The sequence below is a fragment of the Cetorhinus maximus genome, chromosome 4 (assembly GCF_964194155.1).
Source record: "Cetorhinus maximus chromosome 4, sCetMax3.hap1.1, whole genome shotgun sequence".
In the NCBI taxonomy this organism is placed as follows: Eukaryota; Metazoa; Chordata; class Chondrichthyes; order Lamniformes; family Cetorhinidae; genus Cetorhinus; species Cetorhinus maximus.
The window spans coordinates 10,818,742-10,833,447 of NC_135882.1; positions in this window are offsets into that span (position 1 = coordinate 10,818,742).

Genomic DNA, 14,706 nt, shown 5'->3' on the forward strand with positions numbered 1-14,706 from the left:
CTCAAGTGCTTGGCAATTAACGATTCCTGATAGACTGTGATATTGCTGGCACAGTGCATGTTCTGATATTCTACCTTCGTTTAATTATAGTTGGTGCATTCTGTAACTCATTTAATTAACCGGGACCTACACTTCCCAACATATTGACATTATATTTGAAGGGAGAGATGACTTTGAATTCATGGTGTATTAAAATTCCCATTTTTTTAAAAAAAACTATGGATTGAAGCAGCCTGCTTACTTCTTGACCAAAGTCCCATCACATGGAAGATTTGACCCAAATATTGAGAATTAACAACGATCAAATCGGCTGTTAAATTGTTTATTTCAGGAACGTACATTAAAATTGGAAATTCAAAGCTTGGATAAACACATTCATCTAAGTTAGCGCTAAGCTTCATTGAAACCAATTAGAAGTAAGCACTCTGCTTGTGAGAGGATATTTGGCAACCTCAAATAAATGCTAGCAGCTGGCCTCTGGGTGACGGAATAAATTAGCACTTTCGAGTAAATTTTCAAAGGATTCACTCTCAATGCAATTGGGAGAATCAGATGTACAAGTAATATGCTGACTTTGTGGCATTCCAAATTTTTTAATCATTAAAGTAACTTTGAACTTCTGGCCCAGTTCTCCACTCTGTAACCAGGTGATATGTTATTAAGCCTTTTGAGCCTGCTCCACTGTTCAGTTAGATCATGGCTGATCTGTAGCTCAACTCCGCTTATCCCCCTTTCTTCCAGGTTCCCCCAATTACCAACCACGGGGCACGGCTATCTGTCAATCACAGTCTTCAAAACTTTAAATGACCCAGCATCCACAGCCTTTTTTAAAATATTCGTTCACTGGGTGTGGACGTCGCTGGCAAGGCCAACATCTATTGCCCATCCCTAATTGCCCTGGTTCAGAGGGCACTTAAGGTTCAACCACACTGCTGTGGGTCTGGAGCCACATGTAGGTAAGGACAGCAGATTTCCTTCCCTCAAGGGCATTAGTGAACCAGATGGGTTTTTACGACAATCAGCAATGGCTTCGTGGTCATCATCAGACATTTAATTCCACCATCTGCCGTGGTGGGATTTAACCTGGGTCTCTGGAATACTAGCCCAGTGACAATAACACTATGCCACTGCCTACCCCATTTCTCCATCGCTCGTGGCATGAGAATGCTTCTTGATTTCACTCCTAAAGGGCCAGCCTCTAAATTTAAGAGATTATTCCTTCTTGTCCTGGATTCCTCCACCAGAAAGAAAAAATATCCCTTTACCATTTCAAACATCTTGATTAGATTAGCCCTCAACCTTATAAACGCAAGGGAATAAAGGTTTTGTATTACACCCTCACAATTTAACCCTTTATCCCTGTTAGTATCCTGGTGAATCTGTGCTGTGCAACCTCTCATGTCCAAATATATTTTCTGAGGGTTGGTGTCTAAAACTGAAAGCAGTACTCGCGATGGAGTCAGATCAAGGCTCTGTACAACTGAAGCACTACTTCCTCACTGATGTGTCCCAATCGCCTTGAGATAATTTTTGATTACTCCTTGTATCTGGCTCCTTGTTTTTAGTGGCCCGTGTACACAGGCCCCTAACTCTCTTTGCTCTCCCACAGCTCCTCATGTCTTGCAACTAAGAAAATATTCTGGCCTCTCAGTCCCCGACAACGAACTCATTTGCCACCTGAGTTCTGATGAAATGTCACAACCTGAAACGTTGGGCTGTGGTCCCTGACCCTGCTGTGGCTAAAAGGTCGGTGGGGAACACCACCCCCCCAAGGCAAGAATAGCTGCCCTGCTGTCGTTTAGCGGTCAATTGGCCGTTAATAGGCTGGAGGATCTCCTTCCCCCTCAAAGACAGGAAGTCCCGCCTCAGAGAGCTACCAACCAATCGGGATGGCTGGTAGCTCTGTAGTGCCAGCAGCACTAGGCAGGAGCAGTGGCAACTGCTGGAATGACAGGAAGTCCCCAGTGGAGATTGTTGCTGGATCTAGACACCAAGGTAAGCGGGGGGGAATTTCACTAGGGTCAGGATGGCAAGCCCTGGTGACAGGGGCTGAGGGTGGTGGGGGGCGGGTTTGAGAGACCAGGGCTTGGTAAAGGGAAAGTGTGATCTTTGTGGGAGCAAGGCGGGGTAGGTGGGTGCCTTCAATGGGCACAGGGGGCCGACAAAGGAGGTAGCCAAACCTCCCTCACCCGACACCAGCCCACACAGCTAAAGCTACTGGGGCTACTTGCTTGGTGTGTGCCTCCCCCTGCTGTGGGTAAAATAAGGTTAATTGGCCACTTAATGGCCTCAATAGGCCCAAAGGCGGGTAGGCGGGCAGGCCATCTGACTCCTCCAGCACTCCCTGTTAAATTTCACACAGATGAGGGGTGGGCGGCCAGGCAGCAGCAAGGCCACACGCTGGATTCTACCCGCCTCCCTGCCTTCAAACACGCCGACAGGGGGTGCATAGCATCCAGCCCATTTAACTGTTTTTCTCTCCATAGAGATACTGTCAGGCCTGTTGAGTGTTTCCGGCATTTTCTGCTTTTATTCCATCTGTCCACACAGGTCCTCGGCCTCTGTGCTTTTGTAGAATTTTCCTCTCACTCGCAAAATTTACTGTGCCTCCTAAACTTAGTGGCAGCTGGAAACCTGGATATAAAACGACTTTTTCATGCAAGTCATTGTTATACATGGTGAAAGTTAAAGGGGCCAGCGTAATGAGTGTCTGAGCCATCTCTGAAAACTTACTCTGTTGTCCTTTTTAACCCCTGAGACTTCAGTTAGAATATCCAGCCCAGGCTGAAGGGATGAAAGTCTGCTTTCTCTCTCATCTAAACAGATTGAGTCTGTGTCAATTCTAACCCAGTTTTCTAAGCCCAAAAACCGCCCTTTATGTGGCACAAAGTAACAATTTTGGCCAGATATTTATTGTAACTGTTATTAAATGTAAGGAAATTTAGTCCAAATAAACTTTTTGTTGCAGATACTTATGCTTATCTAAGTTTTATTCTTCACTGAAATATATTTTCAAAAAGCTGCTAAAGTCCTGGCCTGCAAAGCAATTTCTGCAGTTGCAAACACCTGTTTTTAGAAATTGTTTTAAGTAGCTCCTGAAGATTGCCACGTTTGCCAAGGTCATATTGTCACGTGAAAGGAAAATCCAAAAGATGACGGAGGATTGAATTCCTTTGTCCCCTGGTCCCAGCTTTGATCTTCAATTATTTTCAAAATTTTGCTCTTGAGGTGTGGACAATGCGGGGAAGGCTGCATTTATTACCCACCTTTAGTTCCCCTGTAATGGTGATGGGCCTTCTTGAAATTTCATTTCTGATGGCCCGCCCTATGCCATCAATCCCCAATTTTAAGTTGCCATCTTTGTCCTAGCATGGTGGTAATGCCACACTGCATTAGCTTTGGGATGAAGACATGACTTTGTCTTCGGAGAGAAGTGTTGTTGATGGTCAGGTGGAATAAGTTGGGGCCTTTCCTTGTTGAAGGTGGCCATTGATTGACAGGCATGTTAACATGGCATTTGGCCACGTTTTGGATGTTCTCCAGTTCCTGATGAAGGCTGGGAAGGGCTGTCTTGTTATTGAAGAAATTGTGAATCAAGCAAAGCTTTGTAGAATTGCCAGTAAATAGCTCCACTGCTGACTTTCAGCTTGGCTCAGTGACAGCATTCTCACTTCTGAATCACAATGTCATGGATTCCACAGGTCTTGGGCCTCAGCACAGCCAAGATCAGAACTTTTGTCGTGTGAGAAACATCCCTGCAGTGCCAATTATAGAAATGCTTCTTAAGTACAGAGAAATCATACCGATTATCCTTTAAAATTAAATCCATGCATGGGCACACGTTTCCTGAAGAACAGCTTCTTCTTTTGGCCTCTCCCATTTTACATGGGGTCACCACAATGCTGGTGGATCACCCTCCTCCATCTCCTCCTGTCAGTCACCCCATCCTCTTCTGATCCCGCTGCATTTAAGTCTCTCGCCGTTGCATCTTCCCATCTGGTCTGAGTCCTTCCTCTTCTCCTCCTTCCTGGCAGCCCCATCTCCATCACTCATCCAACCACATGTCATCGTCTCTCTCTCTCTCCACAACAGATGACTATACCATTTCAAACCCTTCTCAGCTAATTTCTCCGATGCTCCCACAATCTTCGCTGACCCCCTCACAGAATCTTAATGGCACAGAAGGAGGCCACTCGGCCCATCCTGTCTGCACCAGCTCCCCAAATGAGCATTAAGACCTAGTGCCATTGCCCTGCCTTTTCCTTGTACCCTTGCACATTGTTTCTATTCAAATAATCATCTAATGTCCTCTTGAATGCCTCATGAACCCCCTGATGTGCTGGTTTCTGATTCCCTCTTTCTCATCACTGCACACATCGTCTCACCATCTGTATCTCATTAGTATCCAGTCACTGTTCTTCCCTTCTTGATCTTGCCCAGGTTCCTGCACCATATAGCATACAATTCCTCAAGAATATTCCTGTTAAAATGTTTCCATTTCAGTAAGGGAGAGAAATGTTATTCCAGATGGCACATAATGGAAAATTAGTAATGTGAAACTGTGATGAGCAGTTGGCCTGCTAAAATATAACTCTTAAGGTAAAGAGTAATCAAAGTAGCCGAATGTGTAATCCTACACCATGAATAGTTAAAAGAACTTGGAGCAATTAATCTTAGTCAGTCTGAGATATCGTTGGCCTGACCCTTAATTAAATTAAATCACTTTTCTTAATTAAAATTCATACTAACAAACAACTTGAATTTATATAGCATGTTTAACATAATAAAACATCCCAAGGTGCTTCACAGGACTGATTATAAAACAAAATTTGATACCAAGCCTACAATGAGATCATCGGGCAGGTGACCAAAAGCTTGGTCGATGAGGTAGGTTTTAATGAGTGTCTCAAAGGAGAAAAGAGAGGCAGAGAGGGTTAGGGAGGGAATTTCAGAGCTTAGGGCAGAGGTAACTGAAGGCACAACCAACAATGTAGAGCAAAGAAAATATGCAAGAGGCCAGAATTAGAGGAGCACAGAGATCTGAGGGTTGTAGGGCTTGGGGATGTTTTATAGATAGAGAGGGGTGAGGCATGGAGGGGCTTGGGGGGGTGGGGGGGTAAAAAAGGACGAATATTTTAAAATTGAGGTATTGCCGGGCTGGGAGTCAACATAAGTCACCGAGCACTGACAGGGATGAAGGGAATTTGAGGCGAGTTGGGATATGGGCAGCTGAGCTCAAATTTATGGAGGGTGGCAGATGGAAGCCAGCCAAGAGAGCATTGGAATCATTGGGTATAGACGTAACAAAGGCATGGATGATACCAGAGTAAGCTTTTGCTTTTTAAGGTTCCTCTCTTTGAATTGTGACCTGTAACTTCAGGCCAGTGCAAAAGTATTTTAAAATGTGGTAGGGCGAAAGTCTTAGTTGAATGAGATGAGCATCCTACATCTGTGAGTTTAAAAAGAACTGATTGATGTTCCTTTTGGTAAAATTATGTAGGATTCAAAGCCACTAACCTTTAACATTCAAAATGCCATTGTTCTAGTTTAATGGATTTTCTTCTTCACAAGTCTTTCAAATACAAGACTTGGTAAGTACCAACTCTTGAGGAATATTATTGCATAACTGGCTTTTATCAAAGTTAGTGGATAGAGTAGTGCAATTAGGCCATTTGATTTGCTGCTGAACTGATATTTATTGTTTTAAACGTCTACATTCTTTTGAAGGTTGATTTAATTTTAATTATGGCAACATGTATGTGACGTCTTCAGGAGCTGGTCATTATCTAGGTACTGATGGATACAGCGCAGAAACATGAGGGCCTACTGAAATAGAGGACTTGCAGTGAATTAAATCTCTCTTTAATCATCTAGCATTCCTTCATGAAACCTGCGTGTTCTGTCACAAATGATGGCTTGTTTCATTACGTGAGCTGTCTGTTAACCAAAGGAGTGTTATGCAACAGGTACAAGACCTTAGCCTAAAATGTGAGCCTGCAGTTCACACAGAGCCGGTACTCACTTAGACTCCTATGCACCAGCCTTGCAACAAAGCTTCTCCACTGTGTATGGTACTAGAGATTGTGAGATAATGTTTCAGTAATCTAATACATACTAGATGACTCAAGTAACATAAAAAGTGACCAAACATTGAATAAATAAAGGAGAATAGATTAGAGTTATGGCATAAAGCAGTAACTTGGTAACAAGTCCATTTAACATAATAAGCAGAGAGAGAAAAGCTGCATCAACATCATAGAATTATACAGCGAAGGCCGAGGCTTGGCTCATCGTGCCTGTGCTGACTCTTTAAAGATGGTTCTTTGTCCCACATCCTACTTTTTGAATGGAACCCTGAGAGTCAAGTACTGTCCAACTTTCAACTTATTTATGGAATCAGCTTCCACCACCTTTTCAGGTAAAGAGATCCAGATCTTAACTCCTCTCTGAGTGAAAGAATTTCTCCTAATCTCTCCTTTAGCCCCTTCCCCAATGACTTTAAATCTGCGACCTCTGGTTGTTGCCCCACTTGCCAGGAGGAACTGTTTTTCTCCGTCCTACTCTATCAAAGCCTCTCATCATCTTGAAAACCTCTATTCGGTCACTTCTTAACCTTTTCTGTTCCAAGGAGAGCTGTCCTAACTTTTCCCAACCTTTCCCCATTACTGAAGCCCCTCGTCCTTGGCAACATCCTGGTAAACCTTGTCTGCACCCTTCCTAAGGACTTTACATTTTTCCTGGATGGTGGTACCCAGAATTGGGCCCAATACCCCAGCCGAGGCCTAGCCAGTGACTCACGTTAGAACTTTATATTAGGTACAAAAGTAAGGAAAGCAATGAGAAGTTTTTATAAAACACTGGTTAAGCCTCAGATGAAATATTCTGTTCATTTCTGGGCTCCACACTTTAGGAAGGATGTTAAGGCCTTAGAAAGGGTGCAGAGATTTACTAGAATGGTATCAGGGATTGTTCCAACTCCACACTCCGCCTCTTTCCTCATAGCCCTGTTTTTCCCCTTTAAGTATATATATCCAATTTCATTTTGAAAGTTATTATTGAATCTGCTTCCACCAACCTTTCAGTCAGTGCATTTCACATCACAACAATTTGTTGTGGAAAAAAAATGCTTCCTCATGTCACCTCTAGCTCTTTTGCCAATCACCTTAAATCTGTCTCATTTGGTTATTGATCCTCCTGGCACTGAAAACAGCCTCTCCTTATTTACTCATGATTTTGAACGACTCTAGTAAATCTCATCTTAACCTTCCCTGCTCTAATGAGAAGAACCCCAGCTTCTCGAGTCTCTCTACATCACCCTTAGTGTATCTATTAAATGGCTTCGGCACTCTAAGAACTTGACATCCTTCCTACAGTGCAGTGCCCTGTATGGAACAAAATATTGTAGCTCAGGCCCAACCAGTGACTTATTAAGGTTTAGCATAACTTCCTTACTTTGTACTCTATGCCTGTCTTAATAAAGCCAAGTGTCCCAAAATATTTCTTTTAAATAGATTAGAAGGGCTGATTTATGGACCAAAAAGGGGATTTATGCATGGAGTCAGGGGGTATAGCTGAGGTATTAAGTGACTACCTTACATTTGTCTTTACCAAGGAAGAAGCTGCTGCCCAGGTCATGATGGAAGAGGAGGTAATTCAGACACTTGAAGGGTTTAAAATTGATAAGGAGGTGGTTTTGGATAGGCTGTCTGTACTTAAAGTTGAGGCACCAGGACCAGATGAGATACATCCAAGGATACTGAGGAAAGTGAGAGTGAAAATTGCGGAGACACTGACCACAACTTTCCAAACTTCCTTAGACTAAGAGGTGGTGCCAGGGGACTAGAGAATTGCAAGTGTTCCACCCTTGTTCAAAACAGGGTGTAAAGATAAGCCCAGCCACTACAAGCCAGTCAGTTTAACCTCTGTGATGGGGAAACTTCTAGAAATGAAAATTCAGGACACGATCAACAGTCAACATTGGGCAAATGTGGAGTTAATTATGGGCAAATTGTGTTTAACTAACTTGCTGGAGTTTTTTGATGAGGTAACAGAGAGGGTTGATGAGGGTAATGCTGTTGATGTGGTGTACACGGACTTCCAAAAGGCATTTGATAAACTGCCGCACGACAGACCTGTGAGCAAATGGAATAAAAGGGATGGTAGCAACATGGATATGTAATTGGCTGAGTAGCAGGAAACAGAGAGTAGTGGTTAATGGACGCTTTTCTGACTGGAAGAAAATTTATATTAAAGTTCCTCAGGGGTTGGTGTGAGGAGTTCTACTCTTTCTGATATATGTCAATAATCTGGACCTTGGTATCCAAGGCACAATTTCAAAATTTGTGGATGATACAAAACTTGGAAGTACCGGGATTGTGAACTATGAGGAGGATAGTGTAGAACTTCAAAAGGGTATGGACAGGTTGGTGGAATACGCAGACAAATGGCAGATGAAATTTAATGCAGAGAAGTGTGAAGTGCTTCACTTTGGTAGGAAGAACACATAATATAAAATAAAGGATACAATTCTAAAGGGGCTGAGGGACCTGGGTGTATATGTGCATAAATCATTTAAGGTGGTAGGACAGGTTGAAAGAGCATTTTTATTTATCACTCCTAGGTTTGGAGTCACTGGCTAGGACAGTATTTATTGCCTATCCCTTCCTGCCCTTGAGAAGGTGGTGGGGAGCTGCCTCCTAGAATCACTGCGGACCATGGGGTGGAGGTACACCCACAATGCTGTTAGGGAGGGAGTTCCAGGATTTTGACCCAACGACAGTGAAGGAACGACGATATATTTCCAAGTCAGGATGGTGAGTGACTTGGAGGGGAACATGAAGGTGGCGGTGTTCCCATGGGTCTGTTGCCCTAGTCTTTCTAGATGATGGAAGTTGCAGGTTTGGAAGGTGCTGTTGAAGGAACCTTGGAGTGCATCTTGTGGATGGTACACACTACTGCCACTGTGCATCGATGGTGGAGGGAGTGAATGTTGAAGGTAGTGGATGAGATGCCAATCAAGCATGCCAGTAAATAAAGTATACAGCAGCCTAGGCTTTATTAATAAGGGCATAGAGTACAATAACAAGGAAGTCATCTTAAACTTTTATAGAACACTATTTCAGCCTCAGCTGGAGTATTGCATTCAGTTCTGGATACCACACTTTAGGAAGGATGTGAAGCCACTGCCTGATAGTGTGGTTCAAGAGGGAATTGGATGGTTACCTGAAAAGAAAGAATGTGTAAGAAGGCGGGGAGTGGCACTAGGTAAATTGCTCTGTTGGAAAGGCAGCACAGACACAATGGGCCAAATGGCCTCCCTTTGTGCTGTAACCATTCTGTGATTCATTCTGAGATTCAAATAGCCTTCTCAACTTGGCCTGGCACCTAAAAAGATTTGTTTATATGCACCCCCAAGTCTCTCTGTTCTGCACCCCTTTAAAATCATACCATTTCCTTATATTGCCTGTCCTCATTCTTCCTACAAAAATGTATCATTTCACACATCTCTGGGTTTAATTTCACATGTCATGTGATTTGTCCATTTCACTAGTCTGTCTATGTCTCCCTGTTACAATCCTCCTCATTATTTACTACATTTCTGAGCTTTGTATCATCTGTAAATTTTGAAATTAACCCTTGTATACCCAAGTCTAGGTTATTAAATATATATATCAAAAAGAGCAACGGTCTCAACATTGATCCCTAGGAAACACCGCTGTATACCCTCCAGTCTGAAACACCACTGCTTTCTGCTTTCTGTCCCTGGACAGCCACTGTCCCTTTAATCCCATGGGCTTCAATTTTTCTAACAAGTCAATAAAGTGGTATTTTGTCAAACATCTTCTGAAAGTCCTTATACACAACATCAACAATGCTATCTTTATCAAACCTCTCCATTACTTCATCGAAGAACTCAATCAAGTTAGCTAAACACAATTTGCCTTTAACAAATCCTTTTCTTATTAAATGTATTTGAATGATTGATATTATGCCCCATGTGTTTATACAAACCCATGAGCATAATACACTATTTAGTTCTATTTCAGTCTGAGCCAGTGCATTCATTCTCACACACTAATCGATAATATATGAGCAATTCCACCTGAAGCCTTTAAAAAAAAAATAAACGGCACACCTCCCAATTTCCAAAAATAGCAATACTTCTAGATACAACATTTCTTTTTGTGGGGGAAGGGGTACTTATTGGCCAGGTTAATAACCGCGAGGCAGGAAGCAAGCAGAAAGGAGAGGTAGAGGCTGGGAACCTCAGAATTATGAATTTCCAATTATAATTCAGCAAATAATTTCTGGCAAACTCAAGGGTGTGCGTATCAAACTAAGGAGCAAATTGTATCTGGCTGTGATGTTCCTTTCAAGGAGCCTACTGACATTTAGTGATTTGCTTCACACATGAAGAACAACCACATTAGGAAGGTACCGCGGGGCTGCCCAGTTACATGGAAACCATACTATACATGGCACACGGCTCATTAAGTTGGAGAGGGGGAATTCAGCAGTTTGCATGATGCTAAGCAGAATTAATATCATTAATCATAGCAGTAAAAGCACACGGCAGCAGTGCAATTAAATAAAATCTAGCCAAGAGTAGGAACATTATTTCCTTCCATGCTGTTTCCTGTTTTTGTGTTTTCCCCAAAGCTCAATGTCACGTTCTTTTGTAGGATTTTCAGGTTTTCCTGGCCCGAACATCATTCATAGAATTTTACAGCACAGAAGGAGGCCATTCGGCCTGTTGTGCCTGTCCTATATCATTGAAAGAGCTGTCCAATTTATTTCCATACCCCAACTTTTCCCCCCGTTATTCAGAAAACCAATCCTCTTCAAGTCCATGCCCAATTTCCTTTTGGAAGTTCCTACAGTGTCTGCTTTCACCGACCTTCCTTTCCAAATCTTGACAACCCTCTGTGTGAAACGAAATCTCCTGATTCCACCTCTAGTCCTTTTGCCAATCATTTTAAATATACAACTCACTAGCTAGAGGAAATCATCTCTCCCTTCCTGCTCTGTCAAAACACCTCAATTTTGAATCCCTCTATTAGGTCCCTGCTTTACCTTCTCTGGCCTAATTTGAATAATCCCAGCTTCTCCAATCTTTCCGCAAAACTGGAGTCCCTCATCCTGGGTGTCACCCAAACCCTTTTCATCCTCTCCAAGACTTTGACAACCCCTCTAAATTGAAGTGCCGAGACTCCTGCTGAGACCTGACCAATGATTTAATCCCGCATGAGAAGTCAGGCTGTGGGCCTGCTCCTGGGCCTCTGCCATTTTATAACAGTCTAGTAGAAAACCAGCCCACAGTAACTCAGTCAACTGTACTTCTCCCAATTTAGAGACTTGACTTCTGCTCACTATCCGTTTCCGATGGCATGGCTGAGATCACATTTTGTACATCCATGACTTTCAATAAAAATAAAATGACATTTAAAGCCTATCTCTGAATTTTATTCCATCTCCGATCCGATAATGACTTTGCTAAGTTTTAATTTCCTCAGTCTTATTTTTACGTAAATTACTTACATCTATTTCCAAATATATTACGTTAAAATGACAACAATGGGATAATAATTTCAATGGATCAATAAGCAAAGTTTAAAACACAATCCATAAGCAAAATCTCTTACAAGACATGTTACAGTATGTAAGGCATATTTCACATCCAATCAAATTGTGAAAAATCAGTGAAGACAACTTGAAATTGCAGCTGAATTGCGACATCAATTTTTTGTAAGTGCCACTTATGCCAACTTTATTGCATGAGTACTTACAGGAACTGAATTTACCTACAAATTTCTCTAAATAATGACACTAATTCTCAAAAAGCACATATTATCTCTGTTAAATATGGTGGGAGATGCATCAGGATTATTTGCACAAAAACGAAAAATCAAAACTTCTCGTTACCTGTCGGTGTTCAGTGGTGTCACAAATGGTAAGGCAAAGATTATGGTCATTCTCTTATCCGCCTCTGCAGTTTTCATATTACTGATTCCCTCTCTTCTGTTTGTTGTTTTCTTTTCTCTCTAATTTCTCACATCTTAACTCTTTTTTTCTTCTTTCAGCTTGGAGATGGTGGGTGAAATGGCAATGTAAGACAGGGAAAGGAGTACCAACAGATGTATGTTGTAATTGGAGTGGAGGCGGGAGGGGGGGGGGGATGTTATTGGGAAAATATGGCCCTCACAGTGGTGCCTTCAATTTCCCTCAACTCCCATTATGTCCCTTTAACCACCCCGTTATTTACCACTTCCACTCCAATCACTGTCTCTACCTCTTTGAATGACCCACTCGACCCCTCTCCAACTTGCTCCACTGTCACTCACCTCAAACTCTGCAACGACTCTCCTGTCTCCCACTTGCTCCCCTCACCAATGGGTGGCAAGATATAGCCCTTTCGCCCTCAGTTTGCAGCCTACTCTTCCTTTGTATCAACTTCCATCAAAGAGGCTTAATTCAACCTGTTTTCTTCGAAAAATAAATCAGACTACAGTGGGAAAAATTACCTCGCTTCCTTCCTCTGTATTTTTGCATTGCTGTCTCTCACAGGTGTACATGATGAGCATTGATTGTTTGTCATGCGCAGATAATCTGTTGCCTTCAAAATTCGATTTTCTTTTTAAATTGACCATTTTACTTAAAGAAAGCACTTTCATTTTTTTTTAAACCTCTTTTTTCTCAATAACCATTTCTTTACCCCACTTTTAAAAATGAATGCGTTCCAACAGATGGGTAATCAGAACATAAATTTTTTTAAATCACTTTCATGACTCTTTTTTTAGAAAAATCTATAACTTTTGCCTCAGTACAGCTTTTGGAACTTGTCCAAAATTATTTGAAGAAAAGTTTTTGCTGGAAGCGTTTGGAGCTAAGGAAACATATCCCATCAGTAGAAATGACCACACACAACACTGGTGTACTCTGAGAAATTAGGTTCATGTTAAACGTGAACAGAGTCATTGGCCTGGGCAAAATGATCAAATCTAAGCTAAAACCTTTTCAGCCTTCAAGTAAAAACTTTAATTAAAGCATTAAAAGAAAAAAAAGAGATGACTTAAATTAACAACCATAGTCATATTATTATAAAGTGTATATTTTTTTCTGTTTAAAGTATCATTTCATTTCATTTTAATTGTTGAGAAAAATGTTGACTGAAAATAGTTCTCATGAAGCATTTTGAGCAACATGAGAATCTGGTCAGTTTAAACAATGGCACAGTGATACAGTTTATGAATAGCAACTACTGCATATTACAGTGTGCAACCTTGAAAATACCTACCATAGCGGATAATTATAAGTTTTCAATCAAATGCATGCTCCAACTTGCTAAATTTAATATATACTAGTTGACCTCCTTAGTCTAGATTCTGTATGCAATACCCAAGTGCAATCTTCTGCAAGGTTGGAGTGTTTGACATAATTCAGGCCAAGCCATGCAGGAAATGTGGGAGAATTGGAGGTGTGGTTGTAGCGTTGGGAGGTAGAAATAGTTGGGGAGATGAAGGCAGGAGAGGAAAGGGGTCAGAGGAAGAAGAGGCAAAGGGAGTGGCTAAATATATGCATTTCTCAAACCCAGGAACTTCTAACTGTAGTAGGTAGAGGATGTCCTCAGTCACAAAATTCTATTCACTGGAGAGGGAGGGAGGTGGGGAGGGGCAGATCCAAGTTTGCAGTTGCCATTCAAATGTCCATCCGCGGTTAGCGGGAAACAAGTTGTGAAACTAGAAGATATTTCATGGATAAACTTATCGTTGGCGAGTTCCCAGATAGCCAGTTGAGGTCATTCATCGAGTGCAGAAATATCACATCCCAAGCCTACGAAGAAGTAAAGAAAAACTTGCATTTATATAGCACCTTTCAAGATCTCAGGTTGACCCAAAGCAGTAGGGGATTTTCTTTCATTTGACTAAATGATTCCAGTAATTATGATAGGCTTTAATCATCAGTCTTTGTTTAATCCATTTAAGATTTATTGATACAATAGAGCTGCTGGTTGGCCCTGCAACTGGCAAGTGAGATCATTTTGACTCAAAAAAACTCCCATTTCATTGTCACCTGGAGGCATAACTGGTATTGCAGGATACACGATGGTTTGGGCCAAAGTAACCTTGAAATTTTTCAATGAAATACACTTTGCTTGTAGGGAATTTGCTAGAGAATAGATTATCTTACTATTCCACAGTGTTTCTTCATGTTCAGCATTACTTTGGCCAGTCATATCCTATAGAACCTAGCCAAATTTAATACTTGATCAAATTGTTTCACCTGACGCTCATCTTCACTGGACCAAATTTAAATTTACCGCTATGATTTGCTTCCCAGCCTCCTTCCTTCCAGGCTCAATGTTAGACATTGCAGTCCCAGTGAGGGATTTGCACTTGGACTTCCTCGGAGAGTAATATTGCTTGATCCTGCTTCAGCTCATTTGTTGCTGAAACCCTCATTCGTGCCTTTATTGCCTCCAAACTTGACCAATTCCAATGATCTCTTGCCTGACCTCCCATCTTCTATTTCCATGAACTTAAGTTCATCCAAAACTCTGCTTGCCTATATCCTAACTTGCACTCAAGTCTCATTCATCCAATCACTGACTTATATAGGCTCCCAATCCAGGAACAACCCAGTTTTAAAATTTGCATCCTTGTTTTCAAATCCTTCCATGGTCTTGCCCTTCCCTGGCTTTATAATGTC